Source organism: Alligator mississippiensis, chromosome 9, assembly GCF_030867095.1.
Source record: "Alligator mississippiensis isolate rAllMis1 chromosome 9, rAllMis1, whole genome shotgun sequence".
Classification (NCBI taxonomy): domain Eukaryota; kingdom Metazoa; phylum Chordata; order Crocodylia; family Alligatoridae; genus Alligator; species Alligator mississippiensis.
In genome coordinates, this window is record NC_081832.1 from 66,961,440 (window position 1) to 66,983,270 (window position 21,831).

The 21,831-nt window shown below is 42.7% G+C and overlaps 1 protein-coding gene across 2 annotated transcripts in view; it reads left to right on the top strand.

Annotated features, from left to right (window-relative positions):
• Positions 1-395: 395 nt before the first annotated feature.
• Positions 396-21,831, top strand: part of AFF4 (ALF transcription elongation factor 4) — an 82,534-nt gene continuing 61,098 nt past the window's right edge. For both annotated transcript variants that reach the window (XM_014597598.3, XM_059733533.1), the window contains exon 1: positions 396-655. The gene's annotated coding sequence lies outside the window, so the exon portion shown is untranslated. The remainder of the gene's footprint in view (positions 656-21,831) is intronic.

The window sequence follows — 21,831 nt, forward strand, 5'->3', positions numbered from 1 at the left end:
AAAGCTCTAGAGCTCTTGTGCGTTCTTAGTCACTCTAACAAAAGGTGTCCTCTCTGACCCCGGAGTCGTAGAGTCCTGCATGTCCTGACGGTGTACAGCGGGCACCTTTACTCGTCTCGCTCGCACGAGAGCTGCAAGGAGCGTTCACACGCAACGATGATCCTACCCCGGGTGAACATGGCCTGCAACTGCACTCCGCCCCTGCAGGGGGAGCCCAAGCACGGCCGCCTGTCACGTGACGGCTTCCACGGGGCGGAGCCTTGCGCTCGGCTCCTTCCCTGGTCACGTGCCTCGCCTCCTGGGCCGGGCTGCTGTCACGTGACCGGCTGCGCGGCGCGGGGGCCGCTGGGTAATCCCGGCTGCGGGAGGAGCCCGAGGGAGGAGGCAGCGCGAGCGGAGCGGAGCGGACGCCGCGGGGGCGCCGAGGCCGAGCGCGCCCCTCCCCGCCCCCCCCCCCCGCCATGGAGAGGCGGGACCCTCGCGCCGCCGCCCGCCGCCCCTGACCCGGCCCCGCCGCGCCGCGCCCGCCCCGCGCTCGGCCCCTCCCGCCGGTGGGTGACTCAGGGCCGGGCCCGCAGCCGCCCCGACCCCCCGCCCGGCGGCCCGGCCGGAGGCAGCGGGACATGCTCCGGGCCTAGCGCGGCCGGCAGCGAAGGTGAGCGCTCCGGGCCCCTCGGCCACCCCCCGGCCCGGCTCGGTGCGGGGGGCCGCGGCCGCCCTTGCGGGGGAGGGGGGGATTCCCTGGGGTGTCCCTGCTGGGAAAGCCGGAGGGAGGCTTGGGGCATCGCGGGCTCCGGCCTGGCCGCAGGACCTGGGAGGTGACTCATCTGCAGCTGCTCCATTTGACCCCCATTGAAAAGCCAAGTGTGGCAAGGCCCGGCAGGGCGGCAGTGTGGCGGGCCCGGGCTTGTGAATCCGGCTGTCAGTCTGGTGGGTCCGTCTGTCACCCGGGCTTGTCACTCGATCAGTCTGCCTCGGCCCGGCTTGCCAGTGTCGCTTTTGGCCTCTTTATTTAATGTGAAGCTAGACTCGTTCACATATTTTCTTGTCCTTCTACCAGTTTAACCTCTTGCTTGTTTCAGTGGGAGCAGATCAGGCCCTTACTTGGCTCCTTAGTGTTTAAAATGAAGTCGGCATCCCAGATTTCCTGTTTTTGTTTTCTAACTTTTATCGTCTCCTTTCATTTTGGGGTCTGAGGGAGCTCTTTGATTTTGTTGCATTCCTCCCCTCCCCCCCCAGTAATTCTGAAGACATTTATGTTCTCGGCGGAGCAGGGATCTTGCTAGCCTGCAGGTGCTGTTGTGAAATGGAGTTTAGTCAAGTGACTTGAGGGGGTGGTTGTGAGCAGGATTTATTACTTGGTAGCCTTGTCTCTTAAAACATGATTAAATGTAGGGTGCTACTGGGGGGTTGGTTGTAGCCGTGTGCTCTAAGGACATAGGCAGACAAGGTTCTTTGGGTAGATGTGAGATCTTTTCCTAGACACACTAAATAGTTGGAAAAATTGTTCTTTGCAAGCTTTTGGGCACAAACACCCTTCTTCCAGCACAACAGACCCTCCCTGTTCCTAAAGAAGGGTGTTTGTACCCAAACGCTTGCAAAGATCAATTTTTACAACTACTTAGTTGGTCTAATAAAAGAGATTACATCTACCCAAAAGACCTTGGGTGCTACTGTGTGTATTTTTATAGCCTGGATCAGTGGTACCTTGCTGTTAACAGAGGTGGTCCCTGCTCAGCCTAATCTCTTGGCTCTGATTGGTGGAATGGGTTGGGTAGAAATGCTGCTTTTTGGAGGGAGGATTTCTTATTGCTGCTGAATTTTGTTCCCTTGATAGGCTTTGTTAATATATTGGGGCTACTTTTTAAAAAAATTACACTTGAAAATTTTTCATCTGTGACTTTGTATAGTTACTGTCACTATTAACAGGCTGAAATACTTAATCTAGAGTTAAAAGTAGTTTCAAATCCTGTACCTATGTACTTACACCTCAGTTTTTTTATTTTGGATTTTTTTTATTGTTGTCTGAAATATTGCAATGGGGAAACTGACTGTTGAGGGGAAATGGTGCGACTTCCTACCCAAAGTTCTGTTAAAAGCAAAGACAAATGAACAGTTTTTTCATCGATTTCCCTTTCTTCTCCTCCCATACAGGACTGGTGTAATAACACTAGATAGAACTTTGGACAGAAAATATTTTTTAAAATTATTTTTATCTTCTGTTAATCTGTAAAACAGTTTGTTGATTTGGGTCCAGTTTGCTTTAATGATCTAAATCTTTCTGCTTCTAAAGGAACCTGATTGTATTGGTAGACTGGTATGTGGTAAATAATTTATATGATCATCTGTAAAGTCTTTGACAAATATTGTTAAAAAAAATAGTAAATTTAAAAATTCAAGGAAACTAGATTAACATAAACCACAGTTCATGAAGTAGTTGTGTGATGAGGAAACTTGCTAAATCTCATAGTTGTTTGATCCAAACATATTTGCCTTGTTTGTTATATCTCATAGCTGTTCCATCTAGAATATTTGTATTGTTTGTAAATACTATAAATTGCTATTGTAACCCCTTTAACTTCTTGCATGGTAAGATATTGTCTGGTTTGTATTGCTTGGTTCCTTGTACTTCCTTCTGTGCCTGGTGGCTGCTAGCGAGGATGTTCTAGCTTTCTTTTTGACTAATCATTTAATCATGTTGCTGTTTCTTGTATGTCAGAGGTGACCAGGGACATGTGGCCTGCATCTTTTAGTGACTAGGCAGAGATTCCCAGTCCGTTTCTTTCTGTTGGAGCTCCCTTGTGATAGTGTGATGCATGGTAACTACTCTCCATGTCTAACTATCTTGGCCTCAGAACAGTTGCCAGAATCTCTCTTCCCCATTGTTTTCTGGGCTGTTCTCTGTTCACTTTACCTTTGGGCTCTCTCTTTTTTTTCTAATACTTTTCTTTTTGTGGTTTTGCTGCTCTTCTCCGTTGCTCTTGCTTGAGGGAAAGGTGCATTCTGATTATGGTTGGGATAGGAGTATCAACTGGTGATATTTGGATTGAACCTGAGTATTGTGTGAATTGAGACATGAAATCTCCGTTGCCTGAGCCTGCTGCCAGGTGCATGCGAGCTATTGTTACTGCTGCCTTCATGAAAGAGCATTGCAGGAATGTTGTGGGAATGTGGATGTCTTTTAAGAAGCAATAATTGCTGTGATAGCAATAACAGGCTGACAACAGTGAAGAAGGGGTGAATATTTAGTCATACCACTTTCCAGGTCCTATAGTTTTTACTGCCTCCACTTTTGACTAATTTAATGGTTCTAAGGCTGGAAAACTCTGACTTGTTCGTGACTGTCAGATTTCTTGTGCTTGATATGGTAATTGCTCTCAGACGTACACATTTCAAAGTGTTATTTGCATGGCTTTGTTTCAGAGCTGTGTCCTTTTTTGATGCAAAATTATGTGCTTGCAACTCTCCTTGACACATGCACAAGCTAGACAAAAAGATGCATGCTTTTCGAGTTCACTAGCCCTTTGTCTCATTAGGTAGAAAAGCTGTTCTTGTAGTTCTTATATCAAAGAGAACCAGTTTGGATGTCATCTTGTAAAGGAAAGAATACAATATAATCCCAACCTAAATGAAATGCAGAAGGATATGATTGTACAAGTATGAATATATCTGTGAAGAAAATTAAAAATGTTAATAGCCTGCAGTGATTAAATGTAATATAAGCCACTAATGTTACAAATATGTAAATATTCAGATAAAGTATGTTTATTTTTTAAAAGCCTAGGATCAATGAGTTGCAGAAGTAGAGGTGGAAAAGAAATTGTTTGGCTCATTTTTTTTCTGCCAACGCAGGATTGTTCTTATAGTAGCACTGCTAGTGTCTTGCTTGATTATCTTAAAAATGATAGCAATTCAGCTTCTACCTGTGATATTTGATAGTTCAAGCTAAAGATGCTTCCTGTCATGAAGTTTTCCTCTTGAGCTGAAGTATTCAGCCTGAATTTTTATTTATTATTTCCCTTGACTTATGTACTTCCTCTCTCTAGGTATCCTGATTTGAAGGGCCTATGCCAGTGGTTCTCAACCTTTTTAGACTCAAGTCACTCCTCACAAACAGGCCAGCTCTTAGCTTTCACTGTTTTTGACTGCAGAAAAATAATAGCAATTTTATGTTACAAAGGACTCAGAAAGGTGACAGCAGATCAAAATGTTTTTGGTGCTATGGATTCCTATTTAAAATATCTGGGTTTAGCTTATGAATTGCATTTTACAGACCTAACAGTGCTAACATTGCATTGCATGCCATGGCACCCTTGACAGGATCTCAAGGCACTTCAGTGTGCTGCAGCACCCTGATTGAGAATCACTGACAATAGATGCTTCCGTTCATACTCTCCCTTCTCTTATTTAAACTAGTTATACATATTTACCTTCTGTGTCCCCATCTAATAATTTTGTGGGGTTTTTTCTCTGAAATCCTTCTATATTTCTGCAGTTGAGATGTCCACTGAATTTAGATGCTTGGATGCCTACTTATGTACCACTTACTTATTTGTAGCCCAAAATTCTATTCTTTGGCTACTGTACTATTTGCATTATCCATACATGCCTAATATGGTGTCCATCTCTCCAGCCACTCTCAGGGTTACTGTTTTTCAGGTTTCTTTTGCCTGCTTAATGTGTTTCAAATCTTCCTCTTCCCATCACATTTCTTGTTAATGTTCTTTGTCTATATTTTGTTGTATTCTTTGCTTTTTTTTTTTTTACAATGATGCAACATGTGTTAACATCATTAGTTGGTTATTGGCTGAGAGGTCAACAGAGAATGAGTTCACACTGCGGTGCCCATGGAATGGACCTGGGAGAAGAGCAGTCCCTGCCCAGTGCTGCTCTTTATTTTTCCCCTCTTTGACTTGTATTAGCGTACATTTTGTCCTCTCTCCTTTCTGTCAAAATAAATAGTTTCTTCATTCTCCCTTCATTTCTCCCCTTAGGTGTAGAGCATAATTCTGAGGAGTGGGTCTGATAGTTAAAACATGATAAGGACGTTGTGGTATAAAGCTTAGGGTGTTATGTCAATGTTCTTAAAAATAGAAGCTGTAGATTAAGTCAGAAAAATGAAGAATACTTCTTATTCTTCTTGACAGATCTCATTTTATTACCATGTACAGCACTTAGATACTGTAGCAGTAAACAGTTAGAAATGCCTATATGTAGATGTACTTTAAAGCCCCTTTAAAATGCTGTAAAAATGTAATGTGGTTTGACTGGTACTTCACAATCAAAGTAATTGGAAATAATAATACATGTAATGTCAGGAAATATTTCTGTAAATTTTCTTTACCATTTCAGACCACTGTAGCAAACTAAAAATGATCAGAAAATGCAGGTTATGTCTCTTAATACTTACTTGATTCTGTTGCACATATTTTTCTTTTTCACATCTATTATTCTGTATTGTCAGTAGTTGTGAATATATTACACTGCAAAAGAGTGTGTTCAACAGGACCATAGTAACTAATGTTGCTATAAAAATCTTAATTATTGCAGTACCCAAACTAAATTGTGCAACTTTATTTATTAAAACAAGTTACTTTGAAAAATAAATGCTTCCCCCCCCCCCCCCCCCCAAAAAAAAAAAAAAAAAGGTTAAGAGCGTTCAGTGATGGCAGAAGCAGTGCTTTTTAATCAGGCCTTAAAGTTTGCATTTCACTGAAGTGAATAGGCTCAGGAGAGGACAGTAGATCTTTGGTAAGCTGTTCACAGTGTGATGACAATATATTTGCTATGGAACAATAGAAGTGTATTTAAATGAAAACTACCAAGATATTCTATTAAAATGACTTGTACCAAAATTAGTGTTCATAAAATTGTGGAGAAGTGCAGAGTAACTTCTTTTCCCTTAACTGATATAACCTTGATGCAACAGTAAGTGAAAGAACTGCCTAAATTTGAAAACATAAAAAAAAGTCATGTTTAGAGAGAGCCCAAACATGGAAAATTCAGCAGTAAAGAAAAATGATTCAGAAAAGGTTGAACATGTGAAATGGGCAGGAACATTTCATAGAAACTGTTTTGCTAACTGTTTGTTAAATTGCAGTTGGTACTACCATGCTTAATAACTTAATGTAGTGTAGTAAGTCAATCTAATTGCCTGAAAAATAAGCTGGATTTTTTTTCTCTGAATTGTTTTAATTCCTTTTTACTTCAAGGAGTTTGAAATAGAAGGACTTTTCTAAATACTGGAAAACTAGTCCATTTATTCCTGCTCTCAAACATCTTTGACAAAATGGCCTTGTCTACCCTATAAAGGGTTTGTCATATAGATGGGCTGTCAACTCTATACCAAGGAAACCCTCTAGTGGAGCTTATATTGGCACGAGAGCTTTTTCTAAGCTGATTTCCTGACTTGAATTTTTCAAGTTACAGTGGAAAAAGACTTCTTTGCCAGCATACCTGCATCTACAATTGGGGTTTTGCTAGCGTAGTTATGTTTGAGCAGTAATTCATCCCTCATTCTCCTAACTGTTGTAACTGCTGAAACAACGTCCTAGTGTAGACCAGACCATTGCATCTCAAGATATACTCCAGAGAAATTAAAGTAGTTTGTCTTTTTTTAAAAAAGTAGACATTCAAGTTTCCAACGTAACTTTAAGATATTAAATGATTGTTGTCTTTGTGTGTGTATGAGATAGTGGGAAACTTGTATTTGGGTCAAGTCACTTCTGTTAGTGTCTGGTTTGAAGGTCCGAGATCAAGGTTAAATTGTACAATAGCAAAATTAATACAAATAAAAAGGTTTTACAGAATAATAATGCCATAAGTCTGTTTTGTAATGCGTGTTTATTCTTTAATTGGAAACTACAAAAAGGAAATGTCTGCCCTTACATCTCTGTTTGGTCTAATCTGATTGGCACAGCTAAATAGATCAGGGACAGCCTCTTATCTCGTGGAGAACCCTGTGGATTCACTTCCTTCAGACACTCCTTCCTGGGGTTCCTGAATGCAAATGTTAAATTATGTTTCACGTACACTAGAATAACTTGGCAAACACTATTGTTAAAATATTGACTTAACATCGTAGAAAATAAAGTGTAGATACCTCGAGCAATGAATACTTTGCTTGTAATATCTGAACCAATTATATTAAATTAAAAAATACAAGTAAGATGTTTTTACTGTGACATGTCCTAAGCCAGCAATTACCAGAAATACTTTTTACTAGTAGAGGGCTTTAATAAGTAGCCAGTCTTAATCATAAATCAGAATTACATTAGCAAGCTGTTAAGAGAGGATTTTTCTCCCCTTCCTTTCTCCTATTTCTTGTCAGTTTTCTTCATTTAGGGAAAAAAAATGCTTTCTTTATTGGCCTTCTGAGGTCTTGCACTAAACTACCATTTAGCAATAACAGTGTTTTTATAAGGATTTCCTAACTTACTTAATGGCCAAACAGCTATATTTGTGTATGTGTTCCTGTAGCCTGATTTACAGCGAGACACTGAGCACTGACTGTTCTGTTTTGAACTAATGGGAGAGGGGGGTGCATATCAGACATGCTTTTGGGCCCCTATTACGTTATAAGAGCGTAGTCTCACTCTTGAGACCTACCTTAGCTTTGTTTGGATAGCACCTTCCAGAAGGAGTTGATTTTAATCAAAATGATCTGAAAATATGTAGTGTATTTAATTGTGATTAAATAATAGATTTGATTTTGGTATTTCATTTGTACTTTTTAATTATTTTTTACAGAGAGGTTGATTCTCAATGGCTGATTTAAGTTGAGGGGACTTTTTGCTACCCGGGAGAATACACACAAACACTGTATCTGCATACATTTATTTAAACCATTTTGTAGCTTGACACATTCATTCTGATTCTTAATGGTGAATGATGCATTTCTTAATTGCTAGGTGAGGCAAACCATAAATAGAACTTCAGGCTGCATTTAGATGAAAAAAGAAATTCAAATATTATTTTTAAATTATTTAATAAAACCTCATGTGCTGGATAACTAAGGAGGGAAAAGTAGTATTATAAAACGTTTTTCCTTTCAAACTGATGTTATCTTTGAACTGATTTGTTTGTGGTCACTTTTTGGTAGATTTCTTTTCTTGTTTTTATCCATAACTTGGAAGACTAAAGCAGCTGCTTTTTCAGTGACCAGTTGATTCCTCAGCTAGTCATTAAGCTCGGTAGAAAACTACTTAGCTTGTTATTTCCACTTTTTCAGTGGTGACTTTTTTTTTTTTAACACTGGCAGTAAATATATACTACCTGAGTGTTTCTATTTAATTAAATGTTTAATTGATTTTAAGTTTTTTAGGCATTAGGTAAGTTGTCATTGTCATGGATTCACCTCAAAACCAAGTTGCCTTTGAGTGTTACTGTGGCATGCATAGTTATTCTTCCACATTAGATATACTCTTGTGTTGGTTAGTTTGTCTTTGCAGCTAGTGTGAAGCTGTGTTCAGTCTTGTCACTTTTATTCACTTATGTTTTATAGTATTTGATTTAAATGTACGTTTCTGAGTTCAGGCTGTAACTGGGGGATAATCAAATAAGGAGTTTAGCACACACCCAAGAGACATATAGTTGGCATGCATCCTGTGCTAGTGGTGGTGGTGATGACAAATGGGTGATGGGGTTTTAAGAAACAATAGCTGTTCTCATTTTTAGAAGGTCATTTTTTCCTCCTGTGGATTGAAACAATGGTTAATTAAATGGGTCCAAAAGCTTTTGGAAAGAGGAGTGGCATACCTTTACTCACACCCACCTGTTGCAGAGAGAAAGCTCACCTTCATAGTATTCACCTCTCCAGAAAGAGAGAGATTTGGAAGGCATGAAGGCTTGTGTCTGAGAAGGTAGGGGCTAGTGTGCTCCTACGACCATATGGTTGTGGGCAAGTGAAACTTGGGGGCATCTGAACCCCAAGCCTCCAGGCTTGGGCTTGCACATAGGATGCTTGCCAATGGATTTGGAAGTATCTGAAGTGGGGTGGAGGATACTTGCCAATAGCAGGGCCACGTATGCTTCTCAAATGATTTGACCTGGGACAATTTTTTTTAAAGGAAAAAAGTCTGAGAAGGTGGGGTAGTGTTTAGGAAATCCTTAGGGAAGAAGGATGTTTGTTTGCTCCAACTTCTGAGCTGTCATCCTGAACCTGGGGAATCCATCTACATCTATGTTTCAGTTAGGGCAAGTTGAGGGAGTCTTTGAGCTAGCAGGATGCTACCTAAGAAAAATCCAACTGCAGGAAAGTTGCTGGTTAAAAGGAATTACTCTGGAGCTGTTTCTAGATCAGGGGTGGGCAATTATTTCAGGTGCAGGGCCACTTCCCGAGTTTTGGCAAACCACCAAGGGCCACAAGGGTAGCTCCACCCCTTGGCAGGTACCTTGCCCCTGATCGCCATCTTGGGACTAGAAGTCCTGCCCCCTAACCCTTGACGTTTGCCACCAGAAGTCCTTGCCCTTGCCCCCTGGAAGTGCTCCTTTCAGCAAGGGGGTTTGCCATCTTGGAACCACAAAAATACCAAGTTACATTCTATAAATCAAATGTACTACATCATTCATTAATTTCATCTAAAAAAATATTTCTGTCCTGATTTACATGCGTTTATGTAGTGTATATAGAGGTGATAGTATATTTGTTTAAAATGAAGTCTTACTCTTGTATATTGTGGGTGGGTGGGGTGTGGAGGAGAGTGTGGGGTTCGGGGGTGTGGATAGGAGTGAGGGCTGTGGGTATGTATTTGGGGTGGGGGAGCATGTGGGTGGATGTGTGAGGTGTGGGTGGGTTTGGGGTTTGTGGAGGCCTGTGAGTATGTGGGGGGAGGGTGACTGGGGAGAGTTGTGGCATGTGTGGCGGTGGAGGGTTTGCCCACAGCCCCCCTCACAGCAGGCAGATCTTCTGCCAGCACTCCTCCGAGCCTGGGCTTCGTGCTCCTGCTGCTCCTGACACTGGTGTGGGCCCTGTGCTCCTTGCTGCCACTTTCCCCTTTCGTCTGCCACAGCTGCCCTTCTGCCACTTCCCTGTTCCATGCTCCCCCCCACTCACCACTCTGGTACCATGTCCCAGCTGCATGGCCAAGACCGTAGGCCCTGTGCTTCCATATGCTTGCTCACTCCCTCTCCTCCCCATCTTCTGCAGCCATGTCCCTGCTTTCCCCCTACCGTCCTCTGGCTGCTTGGACACCACGTAGTTCCTGGCTGCATCAGCGGGCCTGGCACAGCCCTGAGGTCTGGAGCGATTGCCCACAATCCTTCCCTGCCTCCCCGCTGCTCTGCCTTATCTGAATTTCCCTCTCTGGCAGAGGGAGGCAGGAATAGCCCCAGGGTCCCACGCTAGAAATCTCTGCTAGGCAGAGGCTTCTGGGTTGGGGGGCTGGGGCTAGGCTGGGCCAGCTTTGCTGCTGCAGCTGCTTAGTCCTGCTGCCAGCTCCCCCTAGGTCCTACTGCTGCTAACTCCTGTCATCTTTGACAGGCAGCCAGGGGCAGATAAATATGAATTTTCTAAATTTTTTAGGGGCCCTGTGGGCCAGATAGAATGGCCTGGCACACTGGATTCAGCTCACAGGCTGTATTTTGCCCACCCCTGTTCTAGATAAAGAAGCAGGATGGAATCTTACCTTTTTTGCCTATCTGTCTCAAACAATAATTGCTTTTGCCTTAATGATTTATTTTTAGTAAACAGTAAAAACATTTTCCTGTTTTGTCTTCCTGATTCTTTGGCAAGTGTGACCCCAAAGCAGCTGATACTTCAGGCATTGCTTTTCCTTGGAAGGGGTATCTACTTTCTTTTTGTTTGTTTTTTTGCAAACCCAGGATGAAAACTCCAAGAAGTGGCAGAGTTTCCTCCACTGGCATTGCAAAAGTCTGGATGGGGTGAAGAAGACTAAGGTTGGTTGGGTGTAAGAGGCCATCCCAGGAGCAAGATCTAGTCTGTCACCTAAGGCCAGGGGTGGGCAATTACTGCTGGATGGCGGCTTAACGAGTTTTGGTGAGCTGTCAAGGGCCGCAAGGGTAGTCCCACTCCTAACCCCTAGCCTTTGCCACCAGAAGTCCCTCCCCTTGCTGCTGGAAGTACTCGTTTTGGGTGGCAGGGTGTTGCCATCTGAACCAGAAAAAGACCAAATCATATACTAAAAGTCAAACATCTGCTATAACATAGTTTAATTTTATTACAAAAGATATTTTTGTCCTGATTTATGTGTGTGTGTAGTGTATATAGAGGTGACTGCATAATAGGTAAAAAATAGTCTTAGTGTCTTGTATTTTATGTGCAGAGGGGTGTGTGTGGGTGCATGTGGGGTTTGTGAGAGGTTGTGGCTGTGTGTATGGGGGGGGTGTAGGGTACGTTGTGGAGTGTGTGTATATGTGGGACGCAGGGTGTGGGTACAGGGGAGGGTGGGTGTGAGGGGGGTGGGTGGGGAGGCCTGGAAATTCCCCCACCATGCATTCCCCCAACATGGTACACAGCCCCCACTGGCGGTGGGCACTTGGGACATTCATGGCCTGTGCAGGTACTGCCACCCAGCGACATGCAGCTCCAGCCAGCACTATACTTGGTGACAAGGAGCGCAGCCTGGCTGGTCTGCCTCTATCGTGGGCCCCTGCACAGTGCATATGCAGCTCCCAGCACTCGTGTGCCATGGGGAAAAGCTCTGTGTGTTGGTGAAAGCTCTGTGCTCCTGCCAGCCCTACTCTCCCTGCTCCCACCCAGCTGTAGCTTCCCCCCCATCCCTGCCCCAGTTCCCTCACCCCTGCCACTTTCCTACCTGCTGCCTGGAGCCAGTGCTGCAGCAGGGAAGGAGGAGGAGGCACTGGAGGCCGGGGAAGCCGAGCAGGTCTCCTGGAGGCTGCAGCAATAGCCCTGCCCACAACCTCTGTGCTGGCTTGGCCAGGGCCCTTCTGTGCACCAGGGAGGCAGCGAGGTGCAGGGGCTGGGCAGGGTACAATATTTTGCCTGCCCCTGTCTAAGACACTCAGCAGAACAGAGGGGAGAAGGTTGGGCTCTGGGATGAGTCTTAACAACATGGGGATTGTCGCAAACATAATTTCAAATGCAGTTTTAATTAGCTCTCTTCTTAATGAGAGATTGAGATGAAAGCAAAATCTGTTCTGTTCATATTATTTTGGTGTAAAACTTATTGGTTTTCCTTAAGGAGAGTTGGTTCTAATTGGAGCCACTAAGTCAGGGATGGGCAAAATATAGTCCACGGGCTGGATTTGGCCTGTGGTGGGTCTTTGTCCCCCGGAGGGTCCCTTGGTCCCCTGGCCCAGGCACAGTCCAGCCGTGGTACTGGCGAGGACCTGTGCACACAGACTGACCCCTGCCAGTACCATGGGGTCAGGGCCGGCGGCAGCAGCCAGAAGGAGCAGTCCAGCTTTGAAGCTGCCCCAGGCCCGCTGCATGGCCAGGGGGCGGCAGGACACACCATGGGTGAGTGGTGCAGGGTGGGCCGGGTTGGGGCTGTGCCCGGGTTCTAGCTGATCCGCCCTGGTGGGGGTGAGTCTGGAGAAGACGCAGAGCTAGGGCTGTGGCATGGGTTCTGGCTGATCTGCTCCTGCCAGGGTGAGTCCCGAGCAAGCGTGGGGTGTGCTGGGGCTGCGTGCTGTTGGTGGTGGCAGGGAGGCATTGCAGGGCACACAGGCTCCGGGCTCTTGTGGGATGGGTGCTGGGGACTCCCATGTACACAGCACCATACCCACAAACCCTTCCTTGTAAACCCCACAATCACACCAAAATTACACAACCCACAAACACCCTTTCCTCCCCCCACACAACTGCATGCCTCTGGTGGGGAGTCCTGCTCACTGCTGTGTGCGCACACTCCCACCACACACGTACCCACACTTTCCCACCCCCCATACACCCACTTATCCACACATCCCACAAACATGGCCTCCCACAAACCCCCCATACCCTCCACCACTCCACACTCCCCTACAGTACACAAGAGTAAGACTTCATTTTGAACTATTATGGAATCACCTCTATATACACCACATAAATGCACACAAATCAGGACAAAAATATTTAAAAAAAAAATTAAAATACAGATTTCCCTCACTTTATGTGGATTCTGTATGTGCGAATTCGCTCTTATGTGATGACCCTTCTTATACCAAAAATTTGTTATATGTGAGGTAAATTCACTCTTACGAGATCGGTGTGGTGGAAGCCCACAGTAGCTGCTTTGTGCAGTGCACTGTGGAAGTGACATGCACCAAAATATAATCTCTGGTGTGGATTTGTGCTCCTCACTCTGTACGTGTGTTTCTGTAGTTGCCATCCCCATTATGGTAACGTTCATCACCAACCTGTGCTTGTGTGCACTGTCTGCTGTTGGTGAGTACCAAAACTGTCTTGAAAAATTGGTAGAAATGGGTCTGGGGATCAGTATAATTGACATCTTGGAACATATCCCCTTATTCGTTACATTGTAAAGTTGGTTCCCTTTATGTCAATTTGAGTTATGCACCATTTTCTAGGAACACATGTACAGCATAAAGCGAGGGAAAGCTGTATGTTACAAGCAAATTGGTAGAATGATAGGGGAGGCCAGTGGGGGACCCCCTGCTCTTCCACCTCCCCTCTACTACTCTTTGTCTGGCCCTGTTCTTCTCTACCCCCTCTCCCCGCCACTCCGAGTCTGCCTGGCCCGCATCTACCTTCCTCCTCGCTCTCCTCCCTCCCCGCCCGCCACCTCAACTTCCCTGCTGGCTGTTCTGGGGCATGCCTGGGGGGCGCTGCCACCATGGTCCCTCCCTTCGCCCCCAGGCAGGGAGGCGGAGGGGGTGGGGGGAGCAGTATACAGTTTTGGGTAACCACGGTTTTCCATGGCTGTGCATCAGCCCACCTCCTGCCATTTTTCCCATAAGCCTTTTGTCTTGCCAGCCATAGCTTTGCCAACCACGGGAACTTTCAGGAACATAACCCCAGCAGTTGGCAAGGGAAACCTGTACTGTATACAATTTCTTTTTTTTCCCGGTTCCAAAATGGCAAACCTCCTTCCCAAAAGTGAGTACTTCTGGGAGCAAGGGGAGGGACTTCTGGTGGCAAAGGTCAGTGGTTAGGGGGCAGGACTTCTGGTCCCAAGATGGTGACCAGGGGATGGGGCACCTGTCAAGAGGCAGGGCTACTTTTGTGGTCCTCAACAGCATGCCAAAACTTGTTAAGCAGTCTTCCACCTGAAATAATTGCCCATCCCTGCACTAAGTGCTACCTTAATGTTCAAGCTGAATTGCCTGCTACCCTGTGGAAGCAAGGGTGTGTTTTGAGTTCTTGCTTATGTCAGGGGTTGTCTTTGTGGTGTTGGTACGTTCCCTACCAGTGAGATCCCAGGTCATCACTGGACCTTCTCGGTGCTTTAGTCATGTGTTCAATAATCAGTGCAGTAAACAGATGATGAAAGCCAGTGGGAGTTTGGTGCCTCGTTCTGTCAGTCATCTTGAAATTCTAGCATAAATGTTTGCCTCTGGTAGCTTAAAGCAGCACCAAAATTATTTCACCTTCAGTAAGCTCCCTGATGAGGTATATTCTGCATTGTGGTACCTACCTGTTACCTGATTTTCCAACTACTCTTTTCACTCCCATGTTAAATAATTTAAAGCACAGGAAACATTCAGCTGGTAAACTTTTTTTTATACAGTATGAAACTAATATTCCAAGAAAGCCAAATTTTACCGCATGAAAAAAATCTAACTCTGAAAATCAAAAACAAGGTGCTGATAATTACAGATTTAAATTAATCGAGCTATAATGGGAGTCTCAGACTTACGTGCAACTTTGCAGCATTTAAGAGTATGGCAAGATGAGCTGAATAGCATGATTTAGGAGTAGTCTGTGGCTGAAATAACAGGTATGTGTCAGGTCGGGGCCAACCTTTGTGTGTTTGAACAGTGTGGGAAAGCTTGTACAGAACCTTCTCACAGTGACATGATGAATGAGCTGTAGATCGGATTGGAGTTTTTCCTAGAGTATTTTGAAATTTGGAAAGTCGCCTTTCTTAAAGTTCCAGCAGTCTTGGACTGCTGGAAGACAATGAATTTCTTTGGCCTGTTGTTCACACATGTTGATGAATCTTTGGCTGTGTAGCTTGAGAAGCCTCCAAGGGATGGTTGGGTCCAGCTCCCATTTTGCTTGTTTCAATGTTCTGAAAGCTGATAGGATGAGAGGTATTTCTTGTCAAGGCCATTCTGTATCGTATGAAAGCTGTGTTTGAGGCATTGACAGATTTAATCATGCTGGAAAATGACATAATTGGAAGCCTCTACATAGGAGTTTAATCTAGTGTTTTAAACCGATTCCCATCTTGCTTTAAATGTTTGACAATGTAACCAAATTTTGTCTTTACACTTTTTAAACTCATCTTGTATTTTCTTTTAGCTTTAGCTGAGAAAACGTTTTGCTTTTTAATAAAAAAAATTTTTTACTGTTTTTATTTTTCACTAAAAACATTACATTTTCTTAATCTTACTACTTAATAAAACAAATGTTATATAGCTCCTTCTCATGAATCCACAGATTATGAATTGACCGTGATGGATTATGTTGTTTGTTCTTATAAATATTTAGATTATACAGCTCTAGAATCTGTTGTTTCTATAGCTCTGGTAGAATAAAAATTAAAAGCAAAATTTTCAAAATCAACTTTTTCAGGGGCTTTTAGTAGTTAATTAATTGTAGAGTTCATTTTCAGCAAGGCATTCGTATAAGTTAACATTGACTTCTGTGAAAGATGCATAGGTTGTAAAATATCAAAGGCAGTAACAAGGGGCTCTGTTTACAAGAACAAGCCAGGATGATGTTAACTATTAGTGTTGCTGTCAAAATAATGAAATTTTTAGGATTCAAAAATCAATGATTAAGGAATTAAAATAATTGTAATATATGCTGCCAGATTGACAGGCCCAGGACATTAGTTCCTAAAGAAGGCATCCATAGGTTATAGAGTCAGCAGCAGGCTGCTGTTGACTTTTTCCCTGCACTTTGCCCCAAATGTGTTTGTCCTTGGGCAGCAGCAGGATGGGTTGAGGTATGGCTACAGGAACAAGTTACTGTGTGGTAACTTCCGGGCCTTTAGTGACTCCATTGTATCTGCCTGCATACATGCTAGTTGCTCCATTGTAAATGCAAGATGAGTTGCCCCATATTTCTTGTGTAAGCTGCATTAGGAACAGCTTGCCCTGGGCAGCGGTAGTATGGCCAGCTGGCAGTTGCAGTGGGTGCTATTTTTACTTGCTTCCACCTCTCTGTTACCTGACTGGTGTTATGTCTACCACAGTGGAGCAGAGGGAAGTGCATGCACATGGGTAGTACCAGCAAAGTAGCTAATGTGTTCCTTGCTGGAAACTTGTGTAGCTGTGTCATTAGGACAGGATACAGCTGGCGTAAGGGTGTTGTTTAGAGTTAGCTGTCTGTGTTTATTCTTTAGATTTATATTCTGTAATATCCAAAGATAAGGGAAAGTTGAGAGCCAAAGAGAGAATTGCTCATCTTCATAGCTAAATCATGCGACTGGTACCACCTTACAAATAGCTTGCTCCATAGAAAGTTTTTGCTTATTCTAGGTAGGAAAATAAGATACTTTGGCACAAGGTGTATGTAAAATACATCCTGTTCAGCTCTTCTGAAGTACCTCCACTTCTGTTGCTGCTTAAACATACAGATTCAATTATGAACAGTGTGGTTTTCATTCTGATGCTCTTTATTCAGGAGGTTTATTTAAAAGATCAGGAACTTAGTGTATACTGAGAGGTGGAGGCCTTATTGGATCATATTCAGCTATCTGAGCTGTTGGCATCAGATTGCAAATGATGAGGGAAGAAACAACACGAGAAGGGATGAACTAGAATTTGATAGTAAAGTTTTTTTAAAATAGTCTTTGTAGGGGAGTGTTTAGGAGGCAACAGGAAGGTATCTGACCTCTGAAATACATGTAGAAAGAGCTGGCAGAAGCTCAGCATATGCTCTCTCTCGTGGAAAATGCCATGCACCTACTTGGTAAAAAGTTATATGGCTAAAATACCACCCACTAATCTGAACTTTATTAGCTTTTGGGTGTTCATTAGCTACCTGACGTTGTGCATATTTGATAATGATAGTAGGTGCTGCAGTTTTAATGCTACTGCTTGGCAGTCTCCTGACAGAACTCCAAGCAAAGTTAGGTTTGGCCCTAGTGACAGTTCTCGAAAGTTTTAACCTTTTAATGCTTTTTAATGGCATATTGGGAATATTTTTGTTGATTCGGATTGCAGCTCTGCCCTTCCCATTCCAGCTGGCATGTAGCTGCAGCTCCTCTAGTTGGTACAGCTGTGTGCCCCAGCATGCAGCCTGCCGGCTGGCAGCCACTCACAGTCCTTTCATCTGCTAGATTTTATTTGCTGCTACTTCTGTTCCTTCACCCATCTACCAGTTTCTCTTACCCCAGTAATCCTCTTCTGCCCCTTTCAGCAATAGTATTCTTCTTCCTCACCTGCCTTTTCCAAGATTGGACTAATGTCCTGTCCCTTCAAAACAATTATTTTCAAGTTAAAAAGAAACGTCGAGAGAATAAGTTGACTTTTAGCAGAAAGCATGTCAAGTCTTCTGCCTCTTGTGCATTCAAAGGTTTGATTTTTGCAATAGCTACAAACTGGCAGCAAACAGCTGGCTTGACATTTTCTGTTAAGTTTTCTTTTGGCTACTGGCTAATGCTGGGGACTGAATATCAGGATGGAGGATCCTATTGTCTGGCCACTGACTCACTGCGTGACTTTGAGCAAGTTGTGCACCTTCTTAATGTGCAGAATTTTGTGGTTTTCTTTTAGTGCAGAGAAGTATAACCTGGCAGTCACATTCTAGATTTAAAAGGTCACTTTAACCTAGCCAACCCTCAAACATTAGAGAAATCCATCATATTGAAAATGCCATCGTTTATAATAAAATATAGGCTGTACTGCCTGAACTTACGCTATTGCTCTCTGAAGGATATTTAAGCTCTCATATGCATGAGCACTCTAGGCTATTTGGTCTTCTACCCTTTTGCATTCACCAAGGCCTTGTCTGCACTGGAAGCATCAGGAGGTATCAATCACTAAAGATTGCATCTAAAATGTTAGTAATGTTGGAAGCTGAAGTGTACCAGGATTGGCTGTATTTATCACATCATATCAGTTTTGAGTGAGGTTAAATTGCAGAATGGCAAGTAGCTTGTTATTCATAGTCATTATTCATCCTGTCTTTGCCATTACTGGCACCCTTCTGTCTGGGGACTGATCTGTTGTCCAGGACTATTCTGTTTCTGCAGAAGGCATGCCATTACATGTTGGCAAAGAAACTTGGGAAGGCAGGCTGTTTATAAGCAGCTCCCTTTTTTGTATGAGGGCAGTAAGGAAGGAAAAAAGGTGCAGGAGCCATGAGTCTTCCCAGTCCAAGCATCTGGATTGGACTTTGAAAAAGCAAATAAAGAACCTGGGAAGACACCTAAGTAAATAGTCAGATGCCTGAATGAACTACCCGGAGTGGTTGGGGAACCACACGTAGCCAACCAACCTTCAGATGGAAATTAAGAGACCGGCAGAGCAAAAGCAATGGGACTATGGAAAGAAGCAGAGACATCAAGATTGGTCCTGATGCCTGCTGCTTTCTGACAGGCTTGTGGCTCCTTCAGAAAGGACATTCAGGAACTTTGTTTCTGTGGTGTTGCTGCTGGATTGTGGCAATTCTAAAGTATCCAAATAGACCATTGAGTATTGTCATGGGTGTAGCTTTGATCAGCCCTGTGGTTGCTCAGCCTTGTTTTGGGGGCCAAACTAGTTGTAGGAATTGGGAAAATGTAATGGAAAGATGACATAGAGCCATCTTTTCATGTGCCGAGCATCATATGCGTCTGTAGATGCAAGGATTATGGATATCTCCATCAGAAATAGCATAGTATACAGGCCTAGTCCTCGGACTTACGACACAATTGGTTCCTGAAAACTGCATCTTAAGTCGAAACTTTGTAACTCAGAACCAATTTTCTTATAAGAAACAATGTTATAAATGGGGGATTGGTTCCTGAGCCGAAGCACAATACCCTATTTTCACCCAAAATACCCCAGAATTTTGTACTCTGTCAATTATAGATGAGTAATATAGCTACATTAATGTATTTATATTGTAAATAGCAATCATATTGATTTGGAAGGACTTCTTTGAGGTGACTCTGCTGGACTTTTTGAAAGGCTCTTGGTTGGACTATTTGAAGGGTTCTTGGCTGGAGTCTTCTCAGGAGTCTTGGCTGCAGATTTTTTTGGAGTCGTGTCTGCTTTCTTAAAGAAAGTGTCCAAGGAAGTTTGGACAGATGTTCTCCAGGGAGATGAGCAATGCAGCAAACTTGTTCACTGGCGTGGCATCGCGTCGGATCAAGCATTGTAAAGTAGAAACTGATGTCATAAAGTTGAAACGGTGTCAATTTATGAACATTGTAAGTGTGAACCGTTGTTAACTCAAAACGTTGTGAGTTGAGGACTGCCTGTAGTTCATTTGAGTGTCTTATTGCAACCAACTGAAGAATTGGCCTTTTAGATCCCTTTGGGCTGGGGAAACTGAGTAGATAGAAATTTCAACTAAATCTGAAACTCAGCACAGTAGAAACTCAAAAGACTTTAATTGGTTTAGGGATGGATCATTCCTATATTTACTGGGGAGAGTATGAAGACATTCAGATAATTTGGTGATTGATACTGTGTAGAAAGTAATTGGTGGATTACTTTGGTTTTGGGAACCTCTTCCAACAAATGATAGCAAGATTTTTTTTTCCCCCTTTTAAGCAAGGTCACTTGAGTCCATGCTTACTGAAAGACAGCATTTGTTGATGGAAAATAACCTTCAACAAAGACTTAATTTTCTTTTCTTGTGTTTCTTTTATGCTTAAGATGGAGAGCTCATTATGTCATTCTCACTATTCATTTAACATGGAAGTGCAAATAATGCTTCATGCTGACCTACAGAAGGCAGCACACAATATTCCTGGTCTGTTTATAGGTTTAGCAAAGGATTGTTTATGAAGTATCAAAAATAGTTGTTATTTGATGTGTAAAGTTTCTGAATGTGGCCTTGTCAAGCGTTCGGATGTTCACCTGACAACTGTTATATTACACTGGACAGCTATTTTCTTTGAAACTTCATTTTATCATTCTTGTTGAGTAAATTTCACTTAGTAGCAACTGCCTTTACTTTAAAGATTGCCAGTATTGTAAGAACCTTCATTTCTTGCCTCCTGCAGGGTATCTTCTCTTTACGTCCTGATCTGTGAACATCTTTGTTCCTTTTCAGTGACTGGAGATCTAGAATTTTGGAGGCAGTTTAGGTGATTTTCTTTTTCTTTTTTAAAAGGAATAATGCTTATACAGTTAACATCCAAGAGAGACTTTCTTGTCAAAGACTAGGTATTTTACAGTTGTTTTGGTTTGAGCATTTTTTTTTTAATATCAAACTTCAGAAAATTACCTCATTGTTAATTTAGTGAGTTGCTTAATGAAGGATATTGTGAGAATACAAGGAAAAAAATGAATCCGAAAGCTCAAAAGCATGTAAACATAATAAGATATTATATATGATTTCAGCTTGTGTCTTTGCCAAGCATATGAAAAAAAAAAAAGAAAAATAGGAGGAATAGAAGTGGTTTAGTTATGTGGAAGTTGTGGTTATGGAGGCTGACATAAAAAGGAAAGAGTGCAAAAGTGTATTGTAGATTCTTAAAATTGATTAGCATGATTTACAAAAGCTTTACGCAGAAGTTTGATACTTTTTCAAAGTTAATAAAATATTTTCTTTAGTACAAAACTACTATAATTAGCTGTTAGCCTGTTAAACATATTATTCATTCTTTCTTTGTAACATGTACCTTTCAGTTCTGATCGCTTTATTCAAAGAGGAGCAATCGGGCATATATCGGAGAACTATTTTTTTTCTAACTACATTTGACAAGAAATCAAAAAAATTCTGAATCCTCTTGTTTGTTGAGTAAGAAAATGAAAGGACCTTGTAACATTTTTTAATCATGCTTCTACCCACTAACAGATGCAAGAGCATCTTGAAATCAACTTGTTTTTGTGAATTTTCAGTTTTGTGTGAACCTCATCTCAGCTAGAAACGGAGGTACCTTTTGCTTTTTTTGACACCCATGTTCAAGTATGGGCCCTCTTAAATTGCAATTAATTCCAGTTTGCTAGTTGGTGAGACAAAGTCAACCTATAACACCAGTGCTAATAGCATTATTAGACTTCTATCAAGTGAGAGAATTGTTCTTTGTTTCAGGTGCTGAACATGATCCTGACTCAAAATTAAACCATAGTTTTAGGGTGTCCTGAAGAATCTGTATCTTATACTGGGTGGCTGTGTAACTTCTTTGCACAGGAACCTGGGTTTGAATGAGTTCATGTCAGCTGGGGGCAGGAGGAGCAGAGATGCTATCAGTTACCAAGTACAGTTTCACCACACTGAAGATAACTTAAGATGGTGAATGTCAAGAGACAGTCAAATGAACTATATGGTGGTGGGAGTTCACTATCTCTCTCCAAACTAAACATGATTTTTAATACAGTATCTAGTAAGATGCCTGAAACTGAATTACAAAGGGAAATTCAAGATAAAGGAGCATCTCCTGGGTAGGAGTAGATAGTGTATCTGCAGAATTGGAAGGAAATGGCAGTTAAACCTAGATGATGTTTTTGACTAGCCTGCTCCGTTTTGGAGCGTTGCTGTTTCATGTGTACTCAAGAAGAAGAGTGCTTTGTCGAACAGCAAAGTCCAGAGCTGGTAAGAGCCAGGAGAGAAGAGAACTGAGTTCATTCTCTGAAACA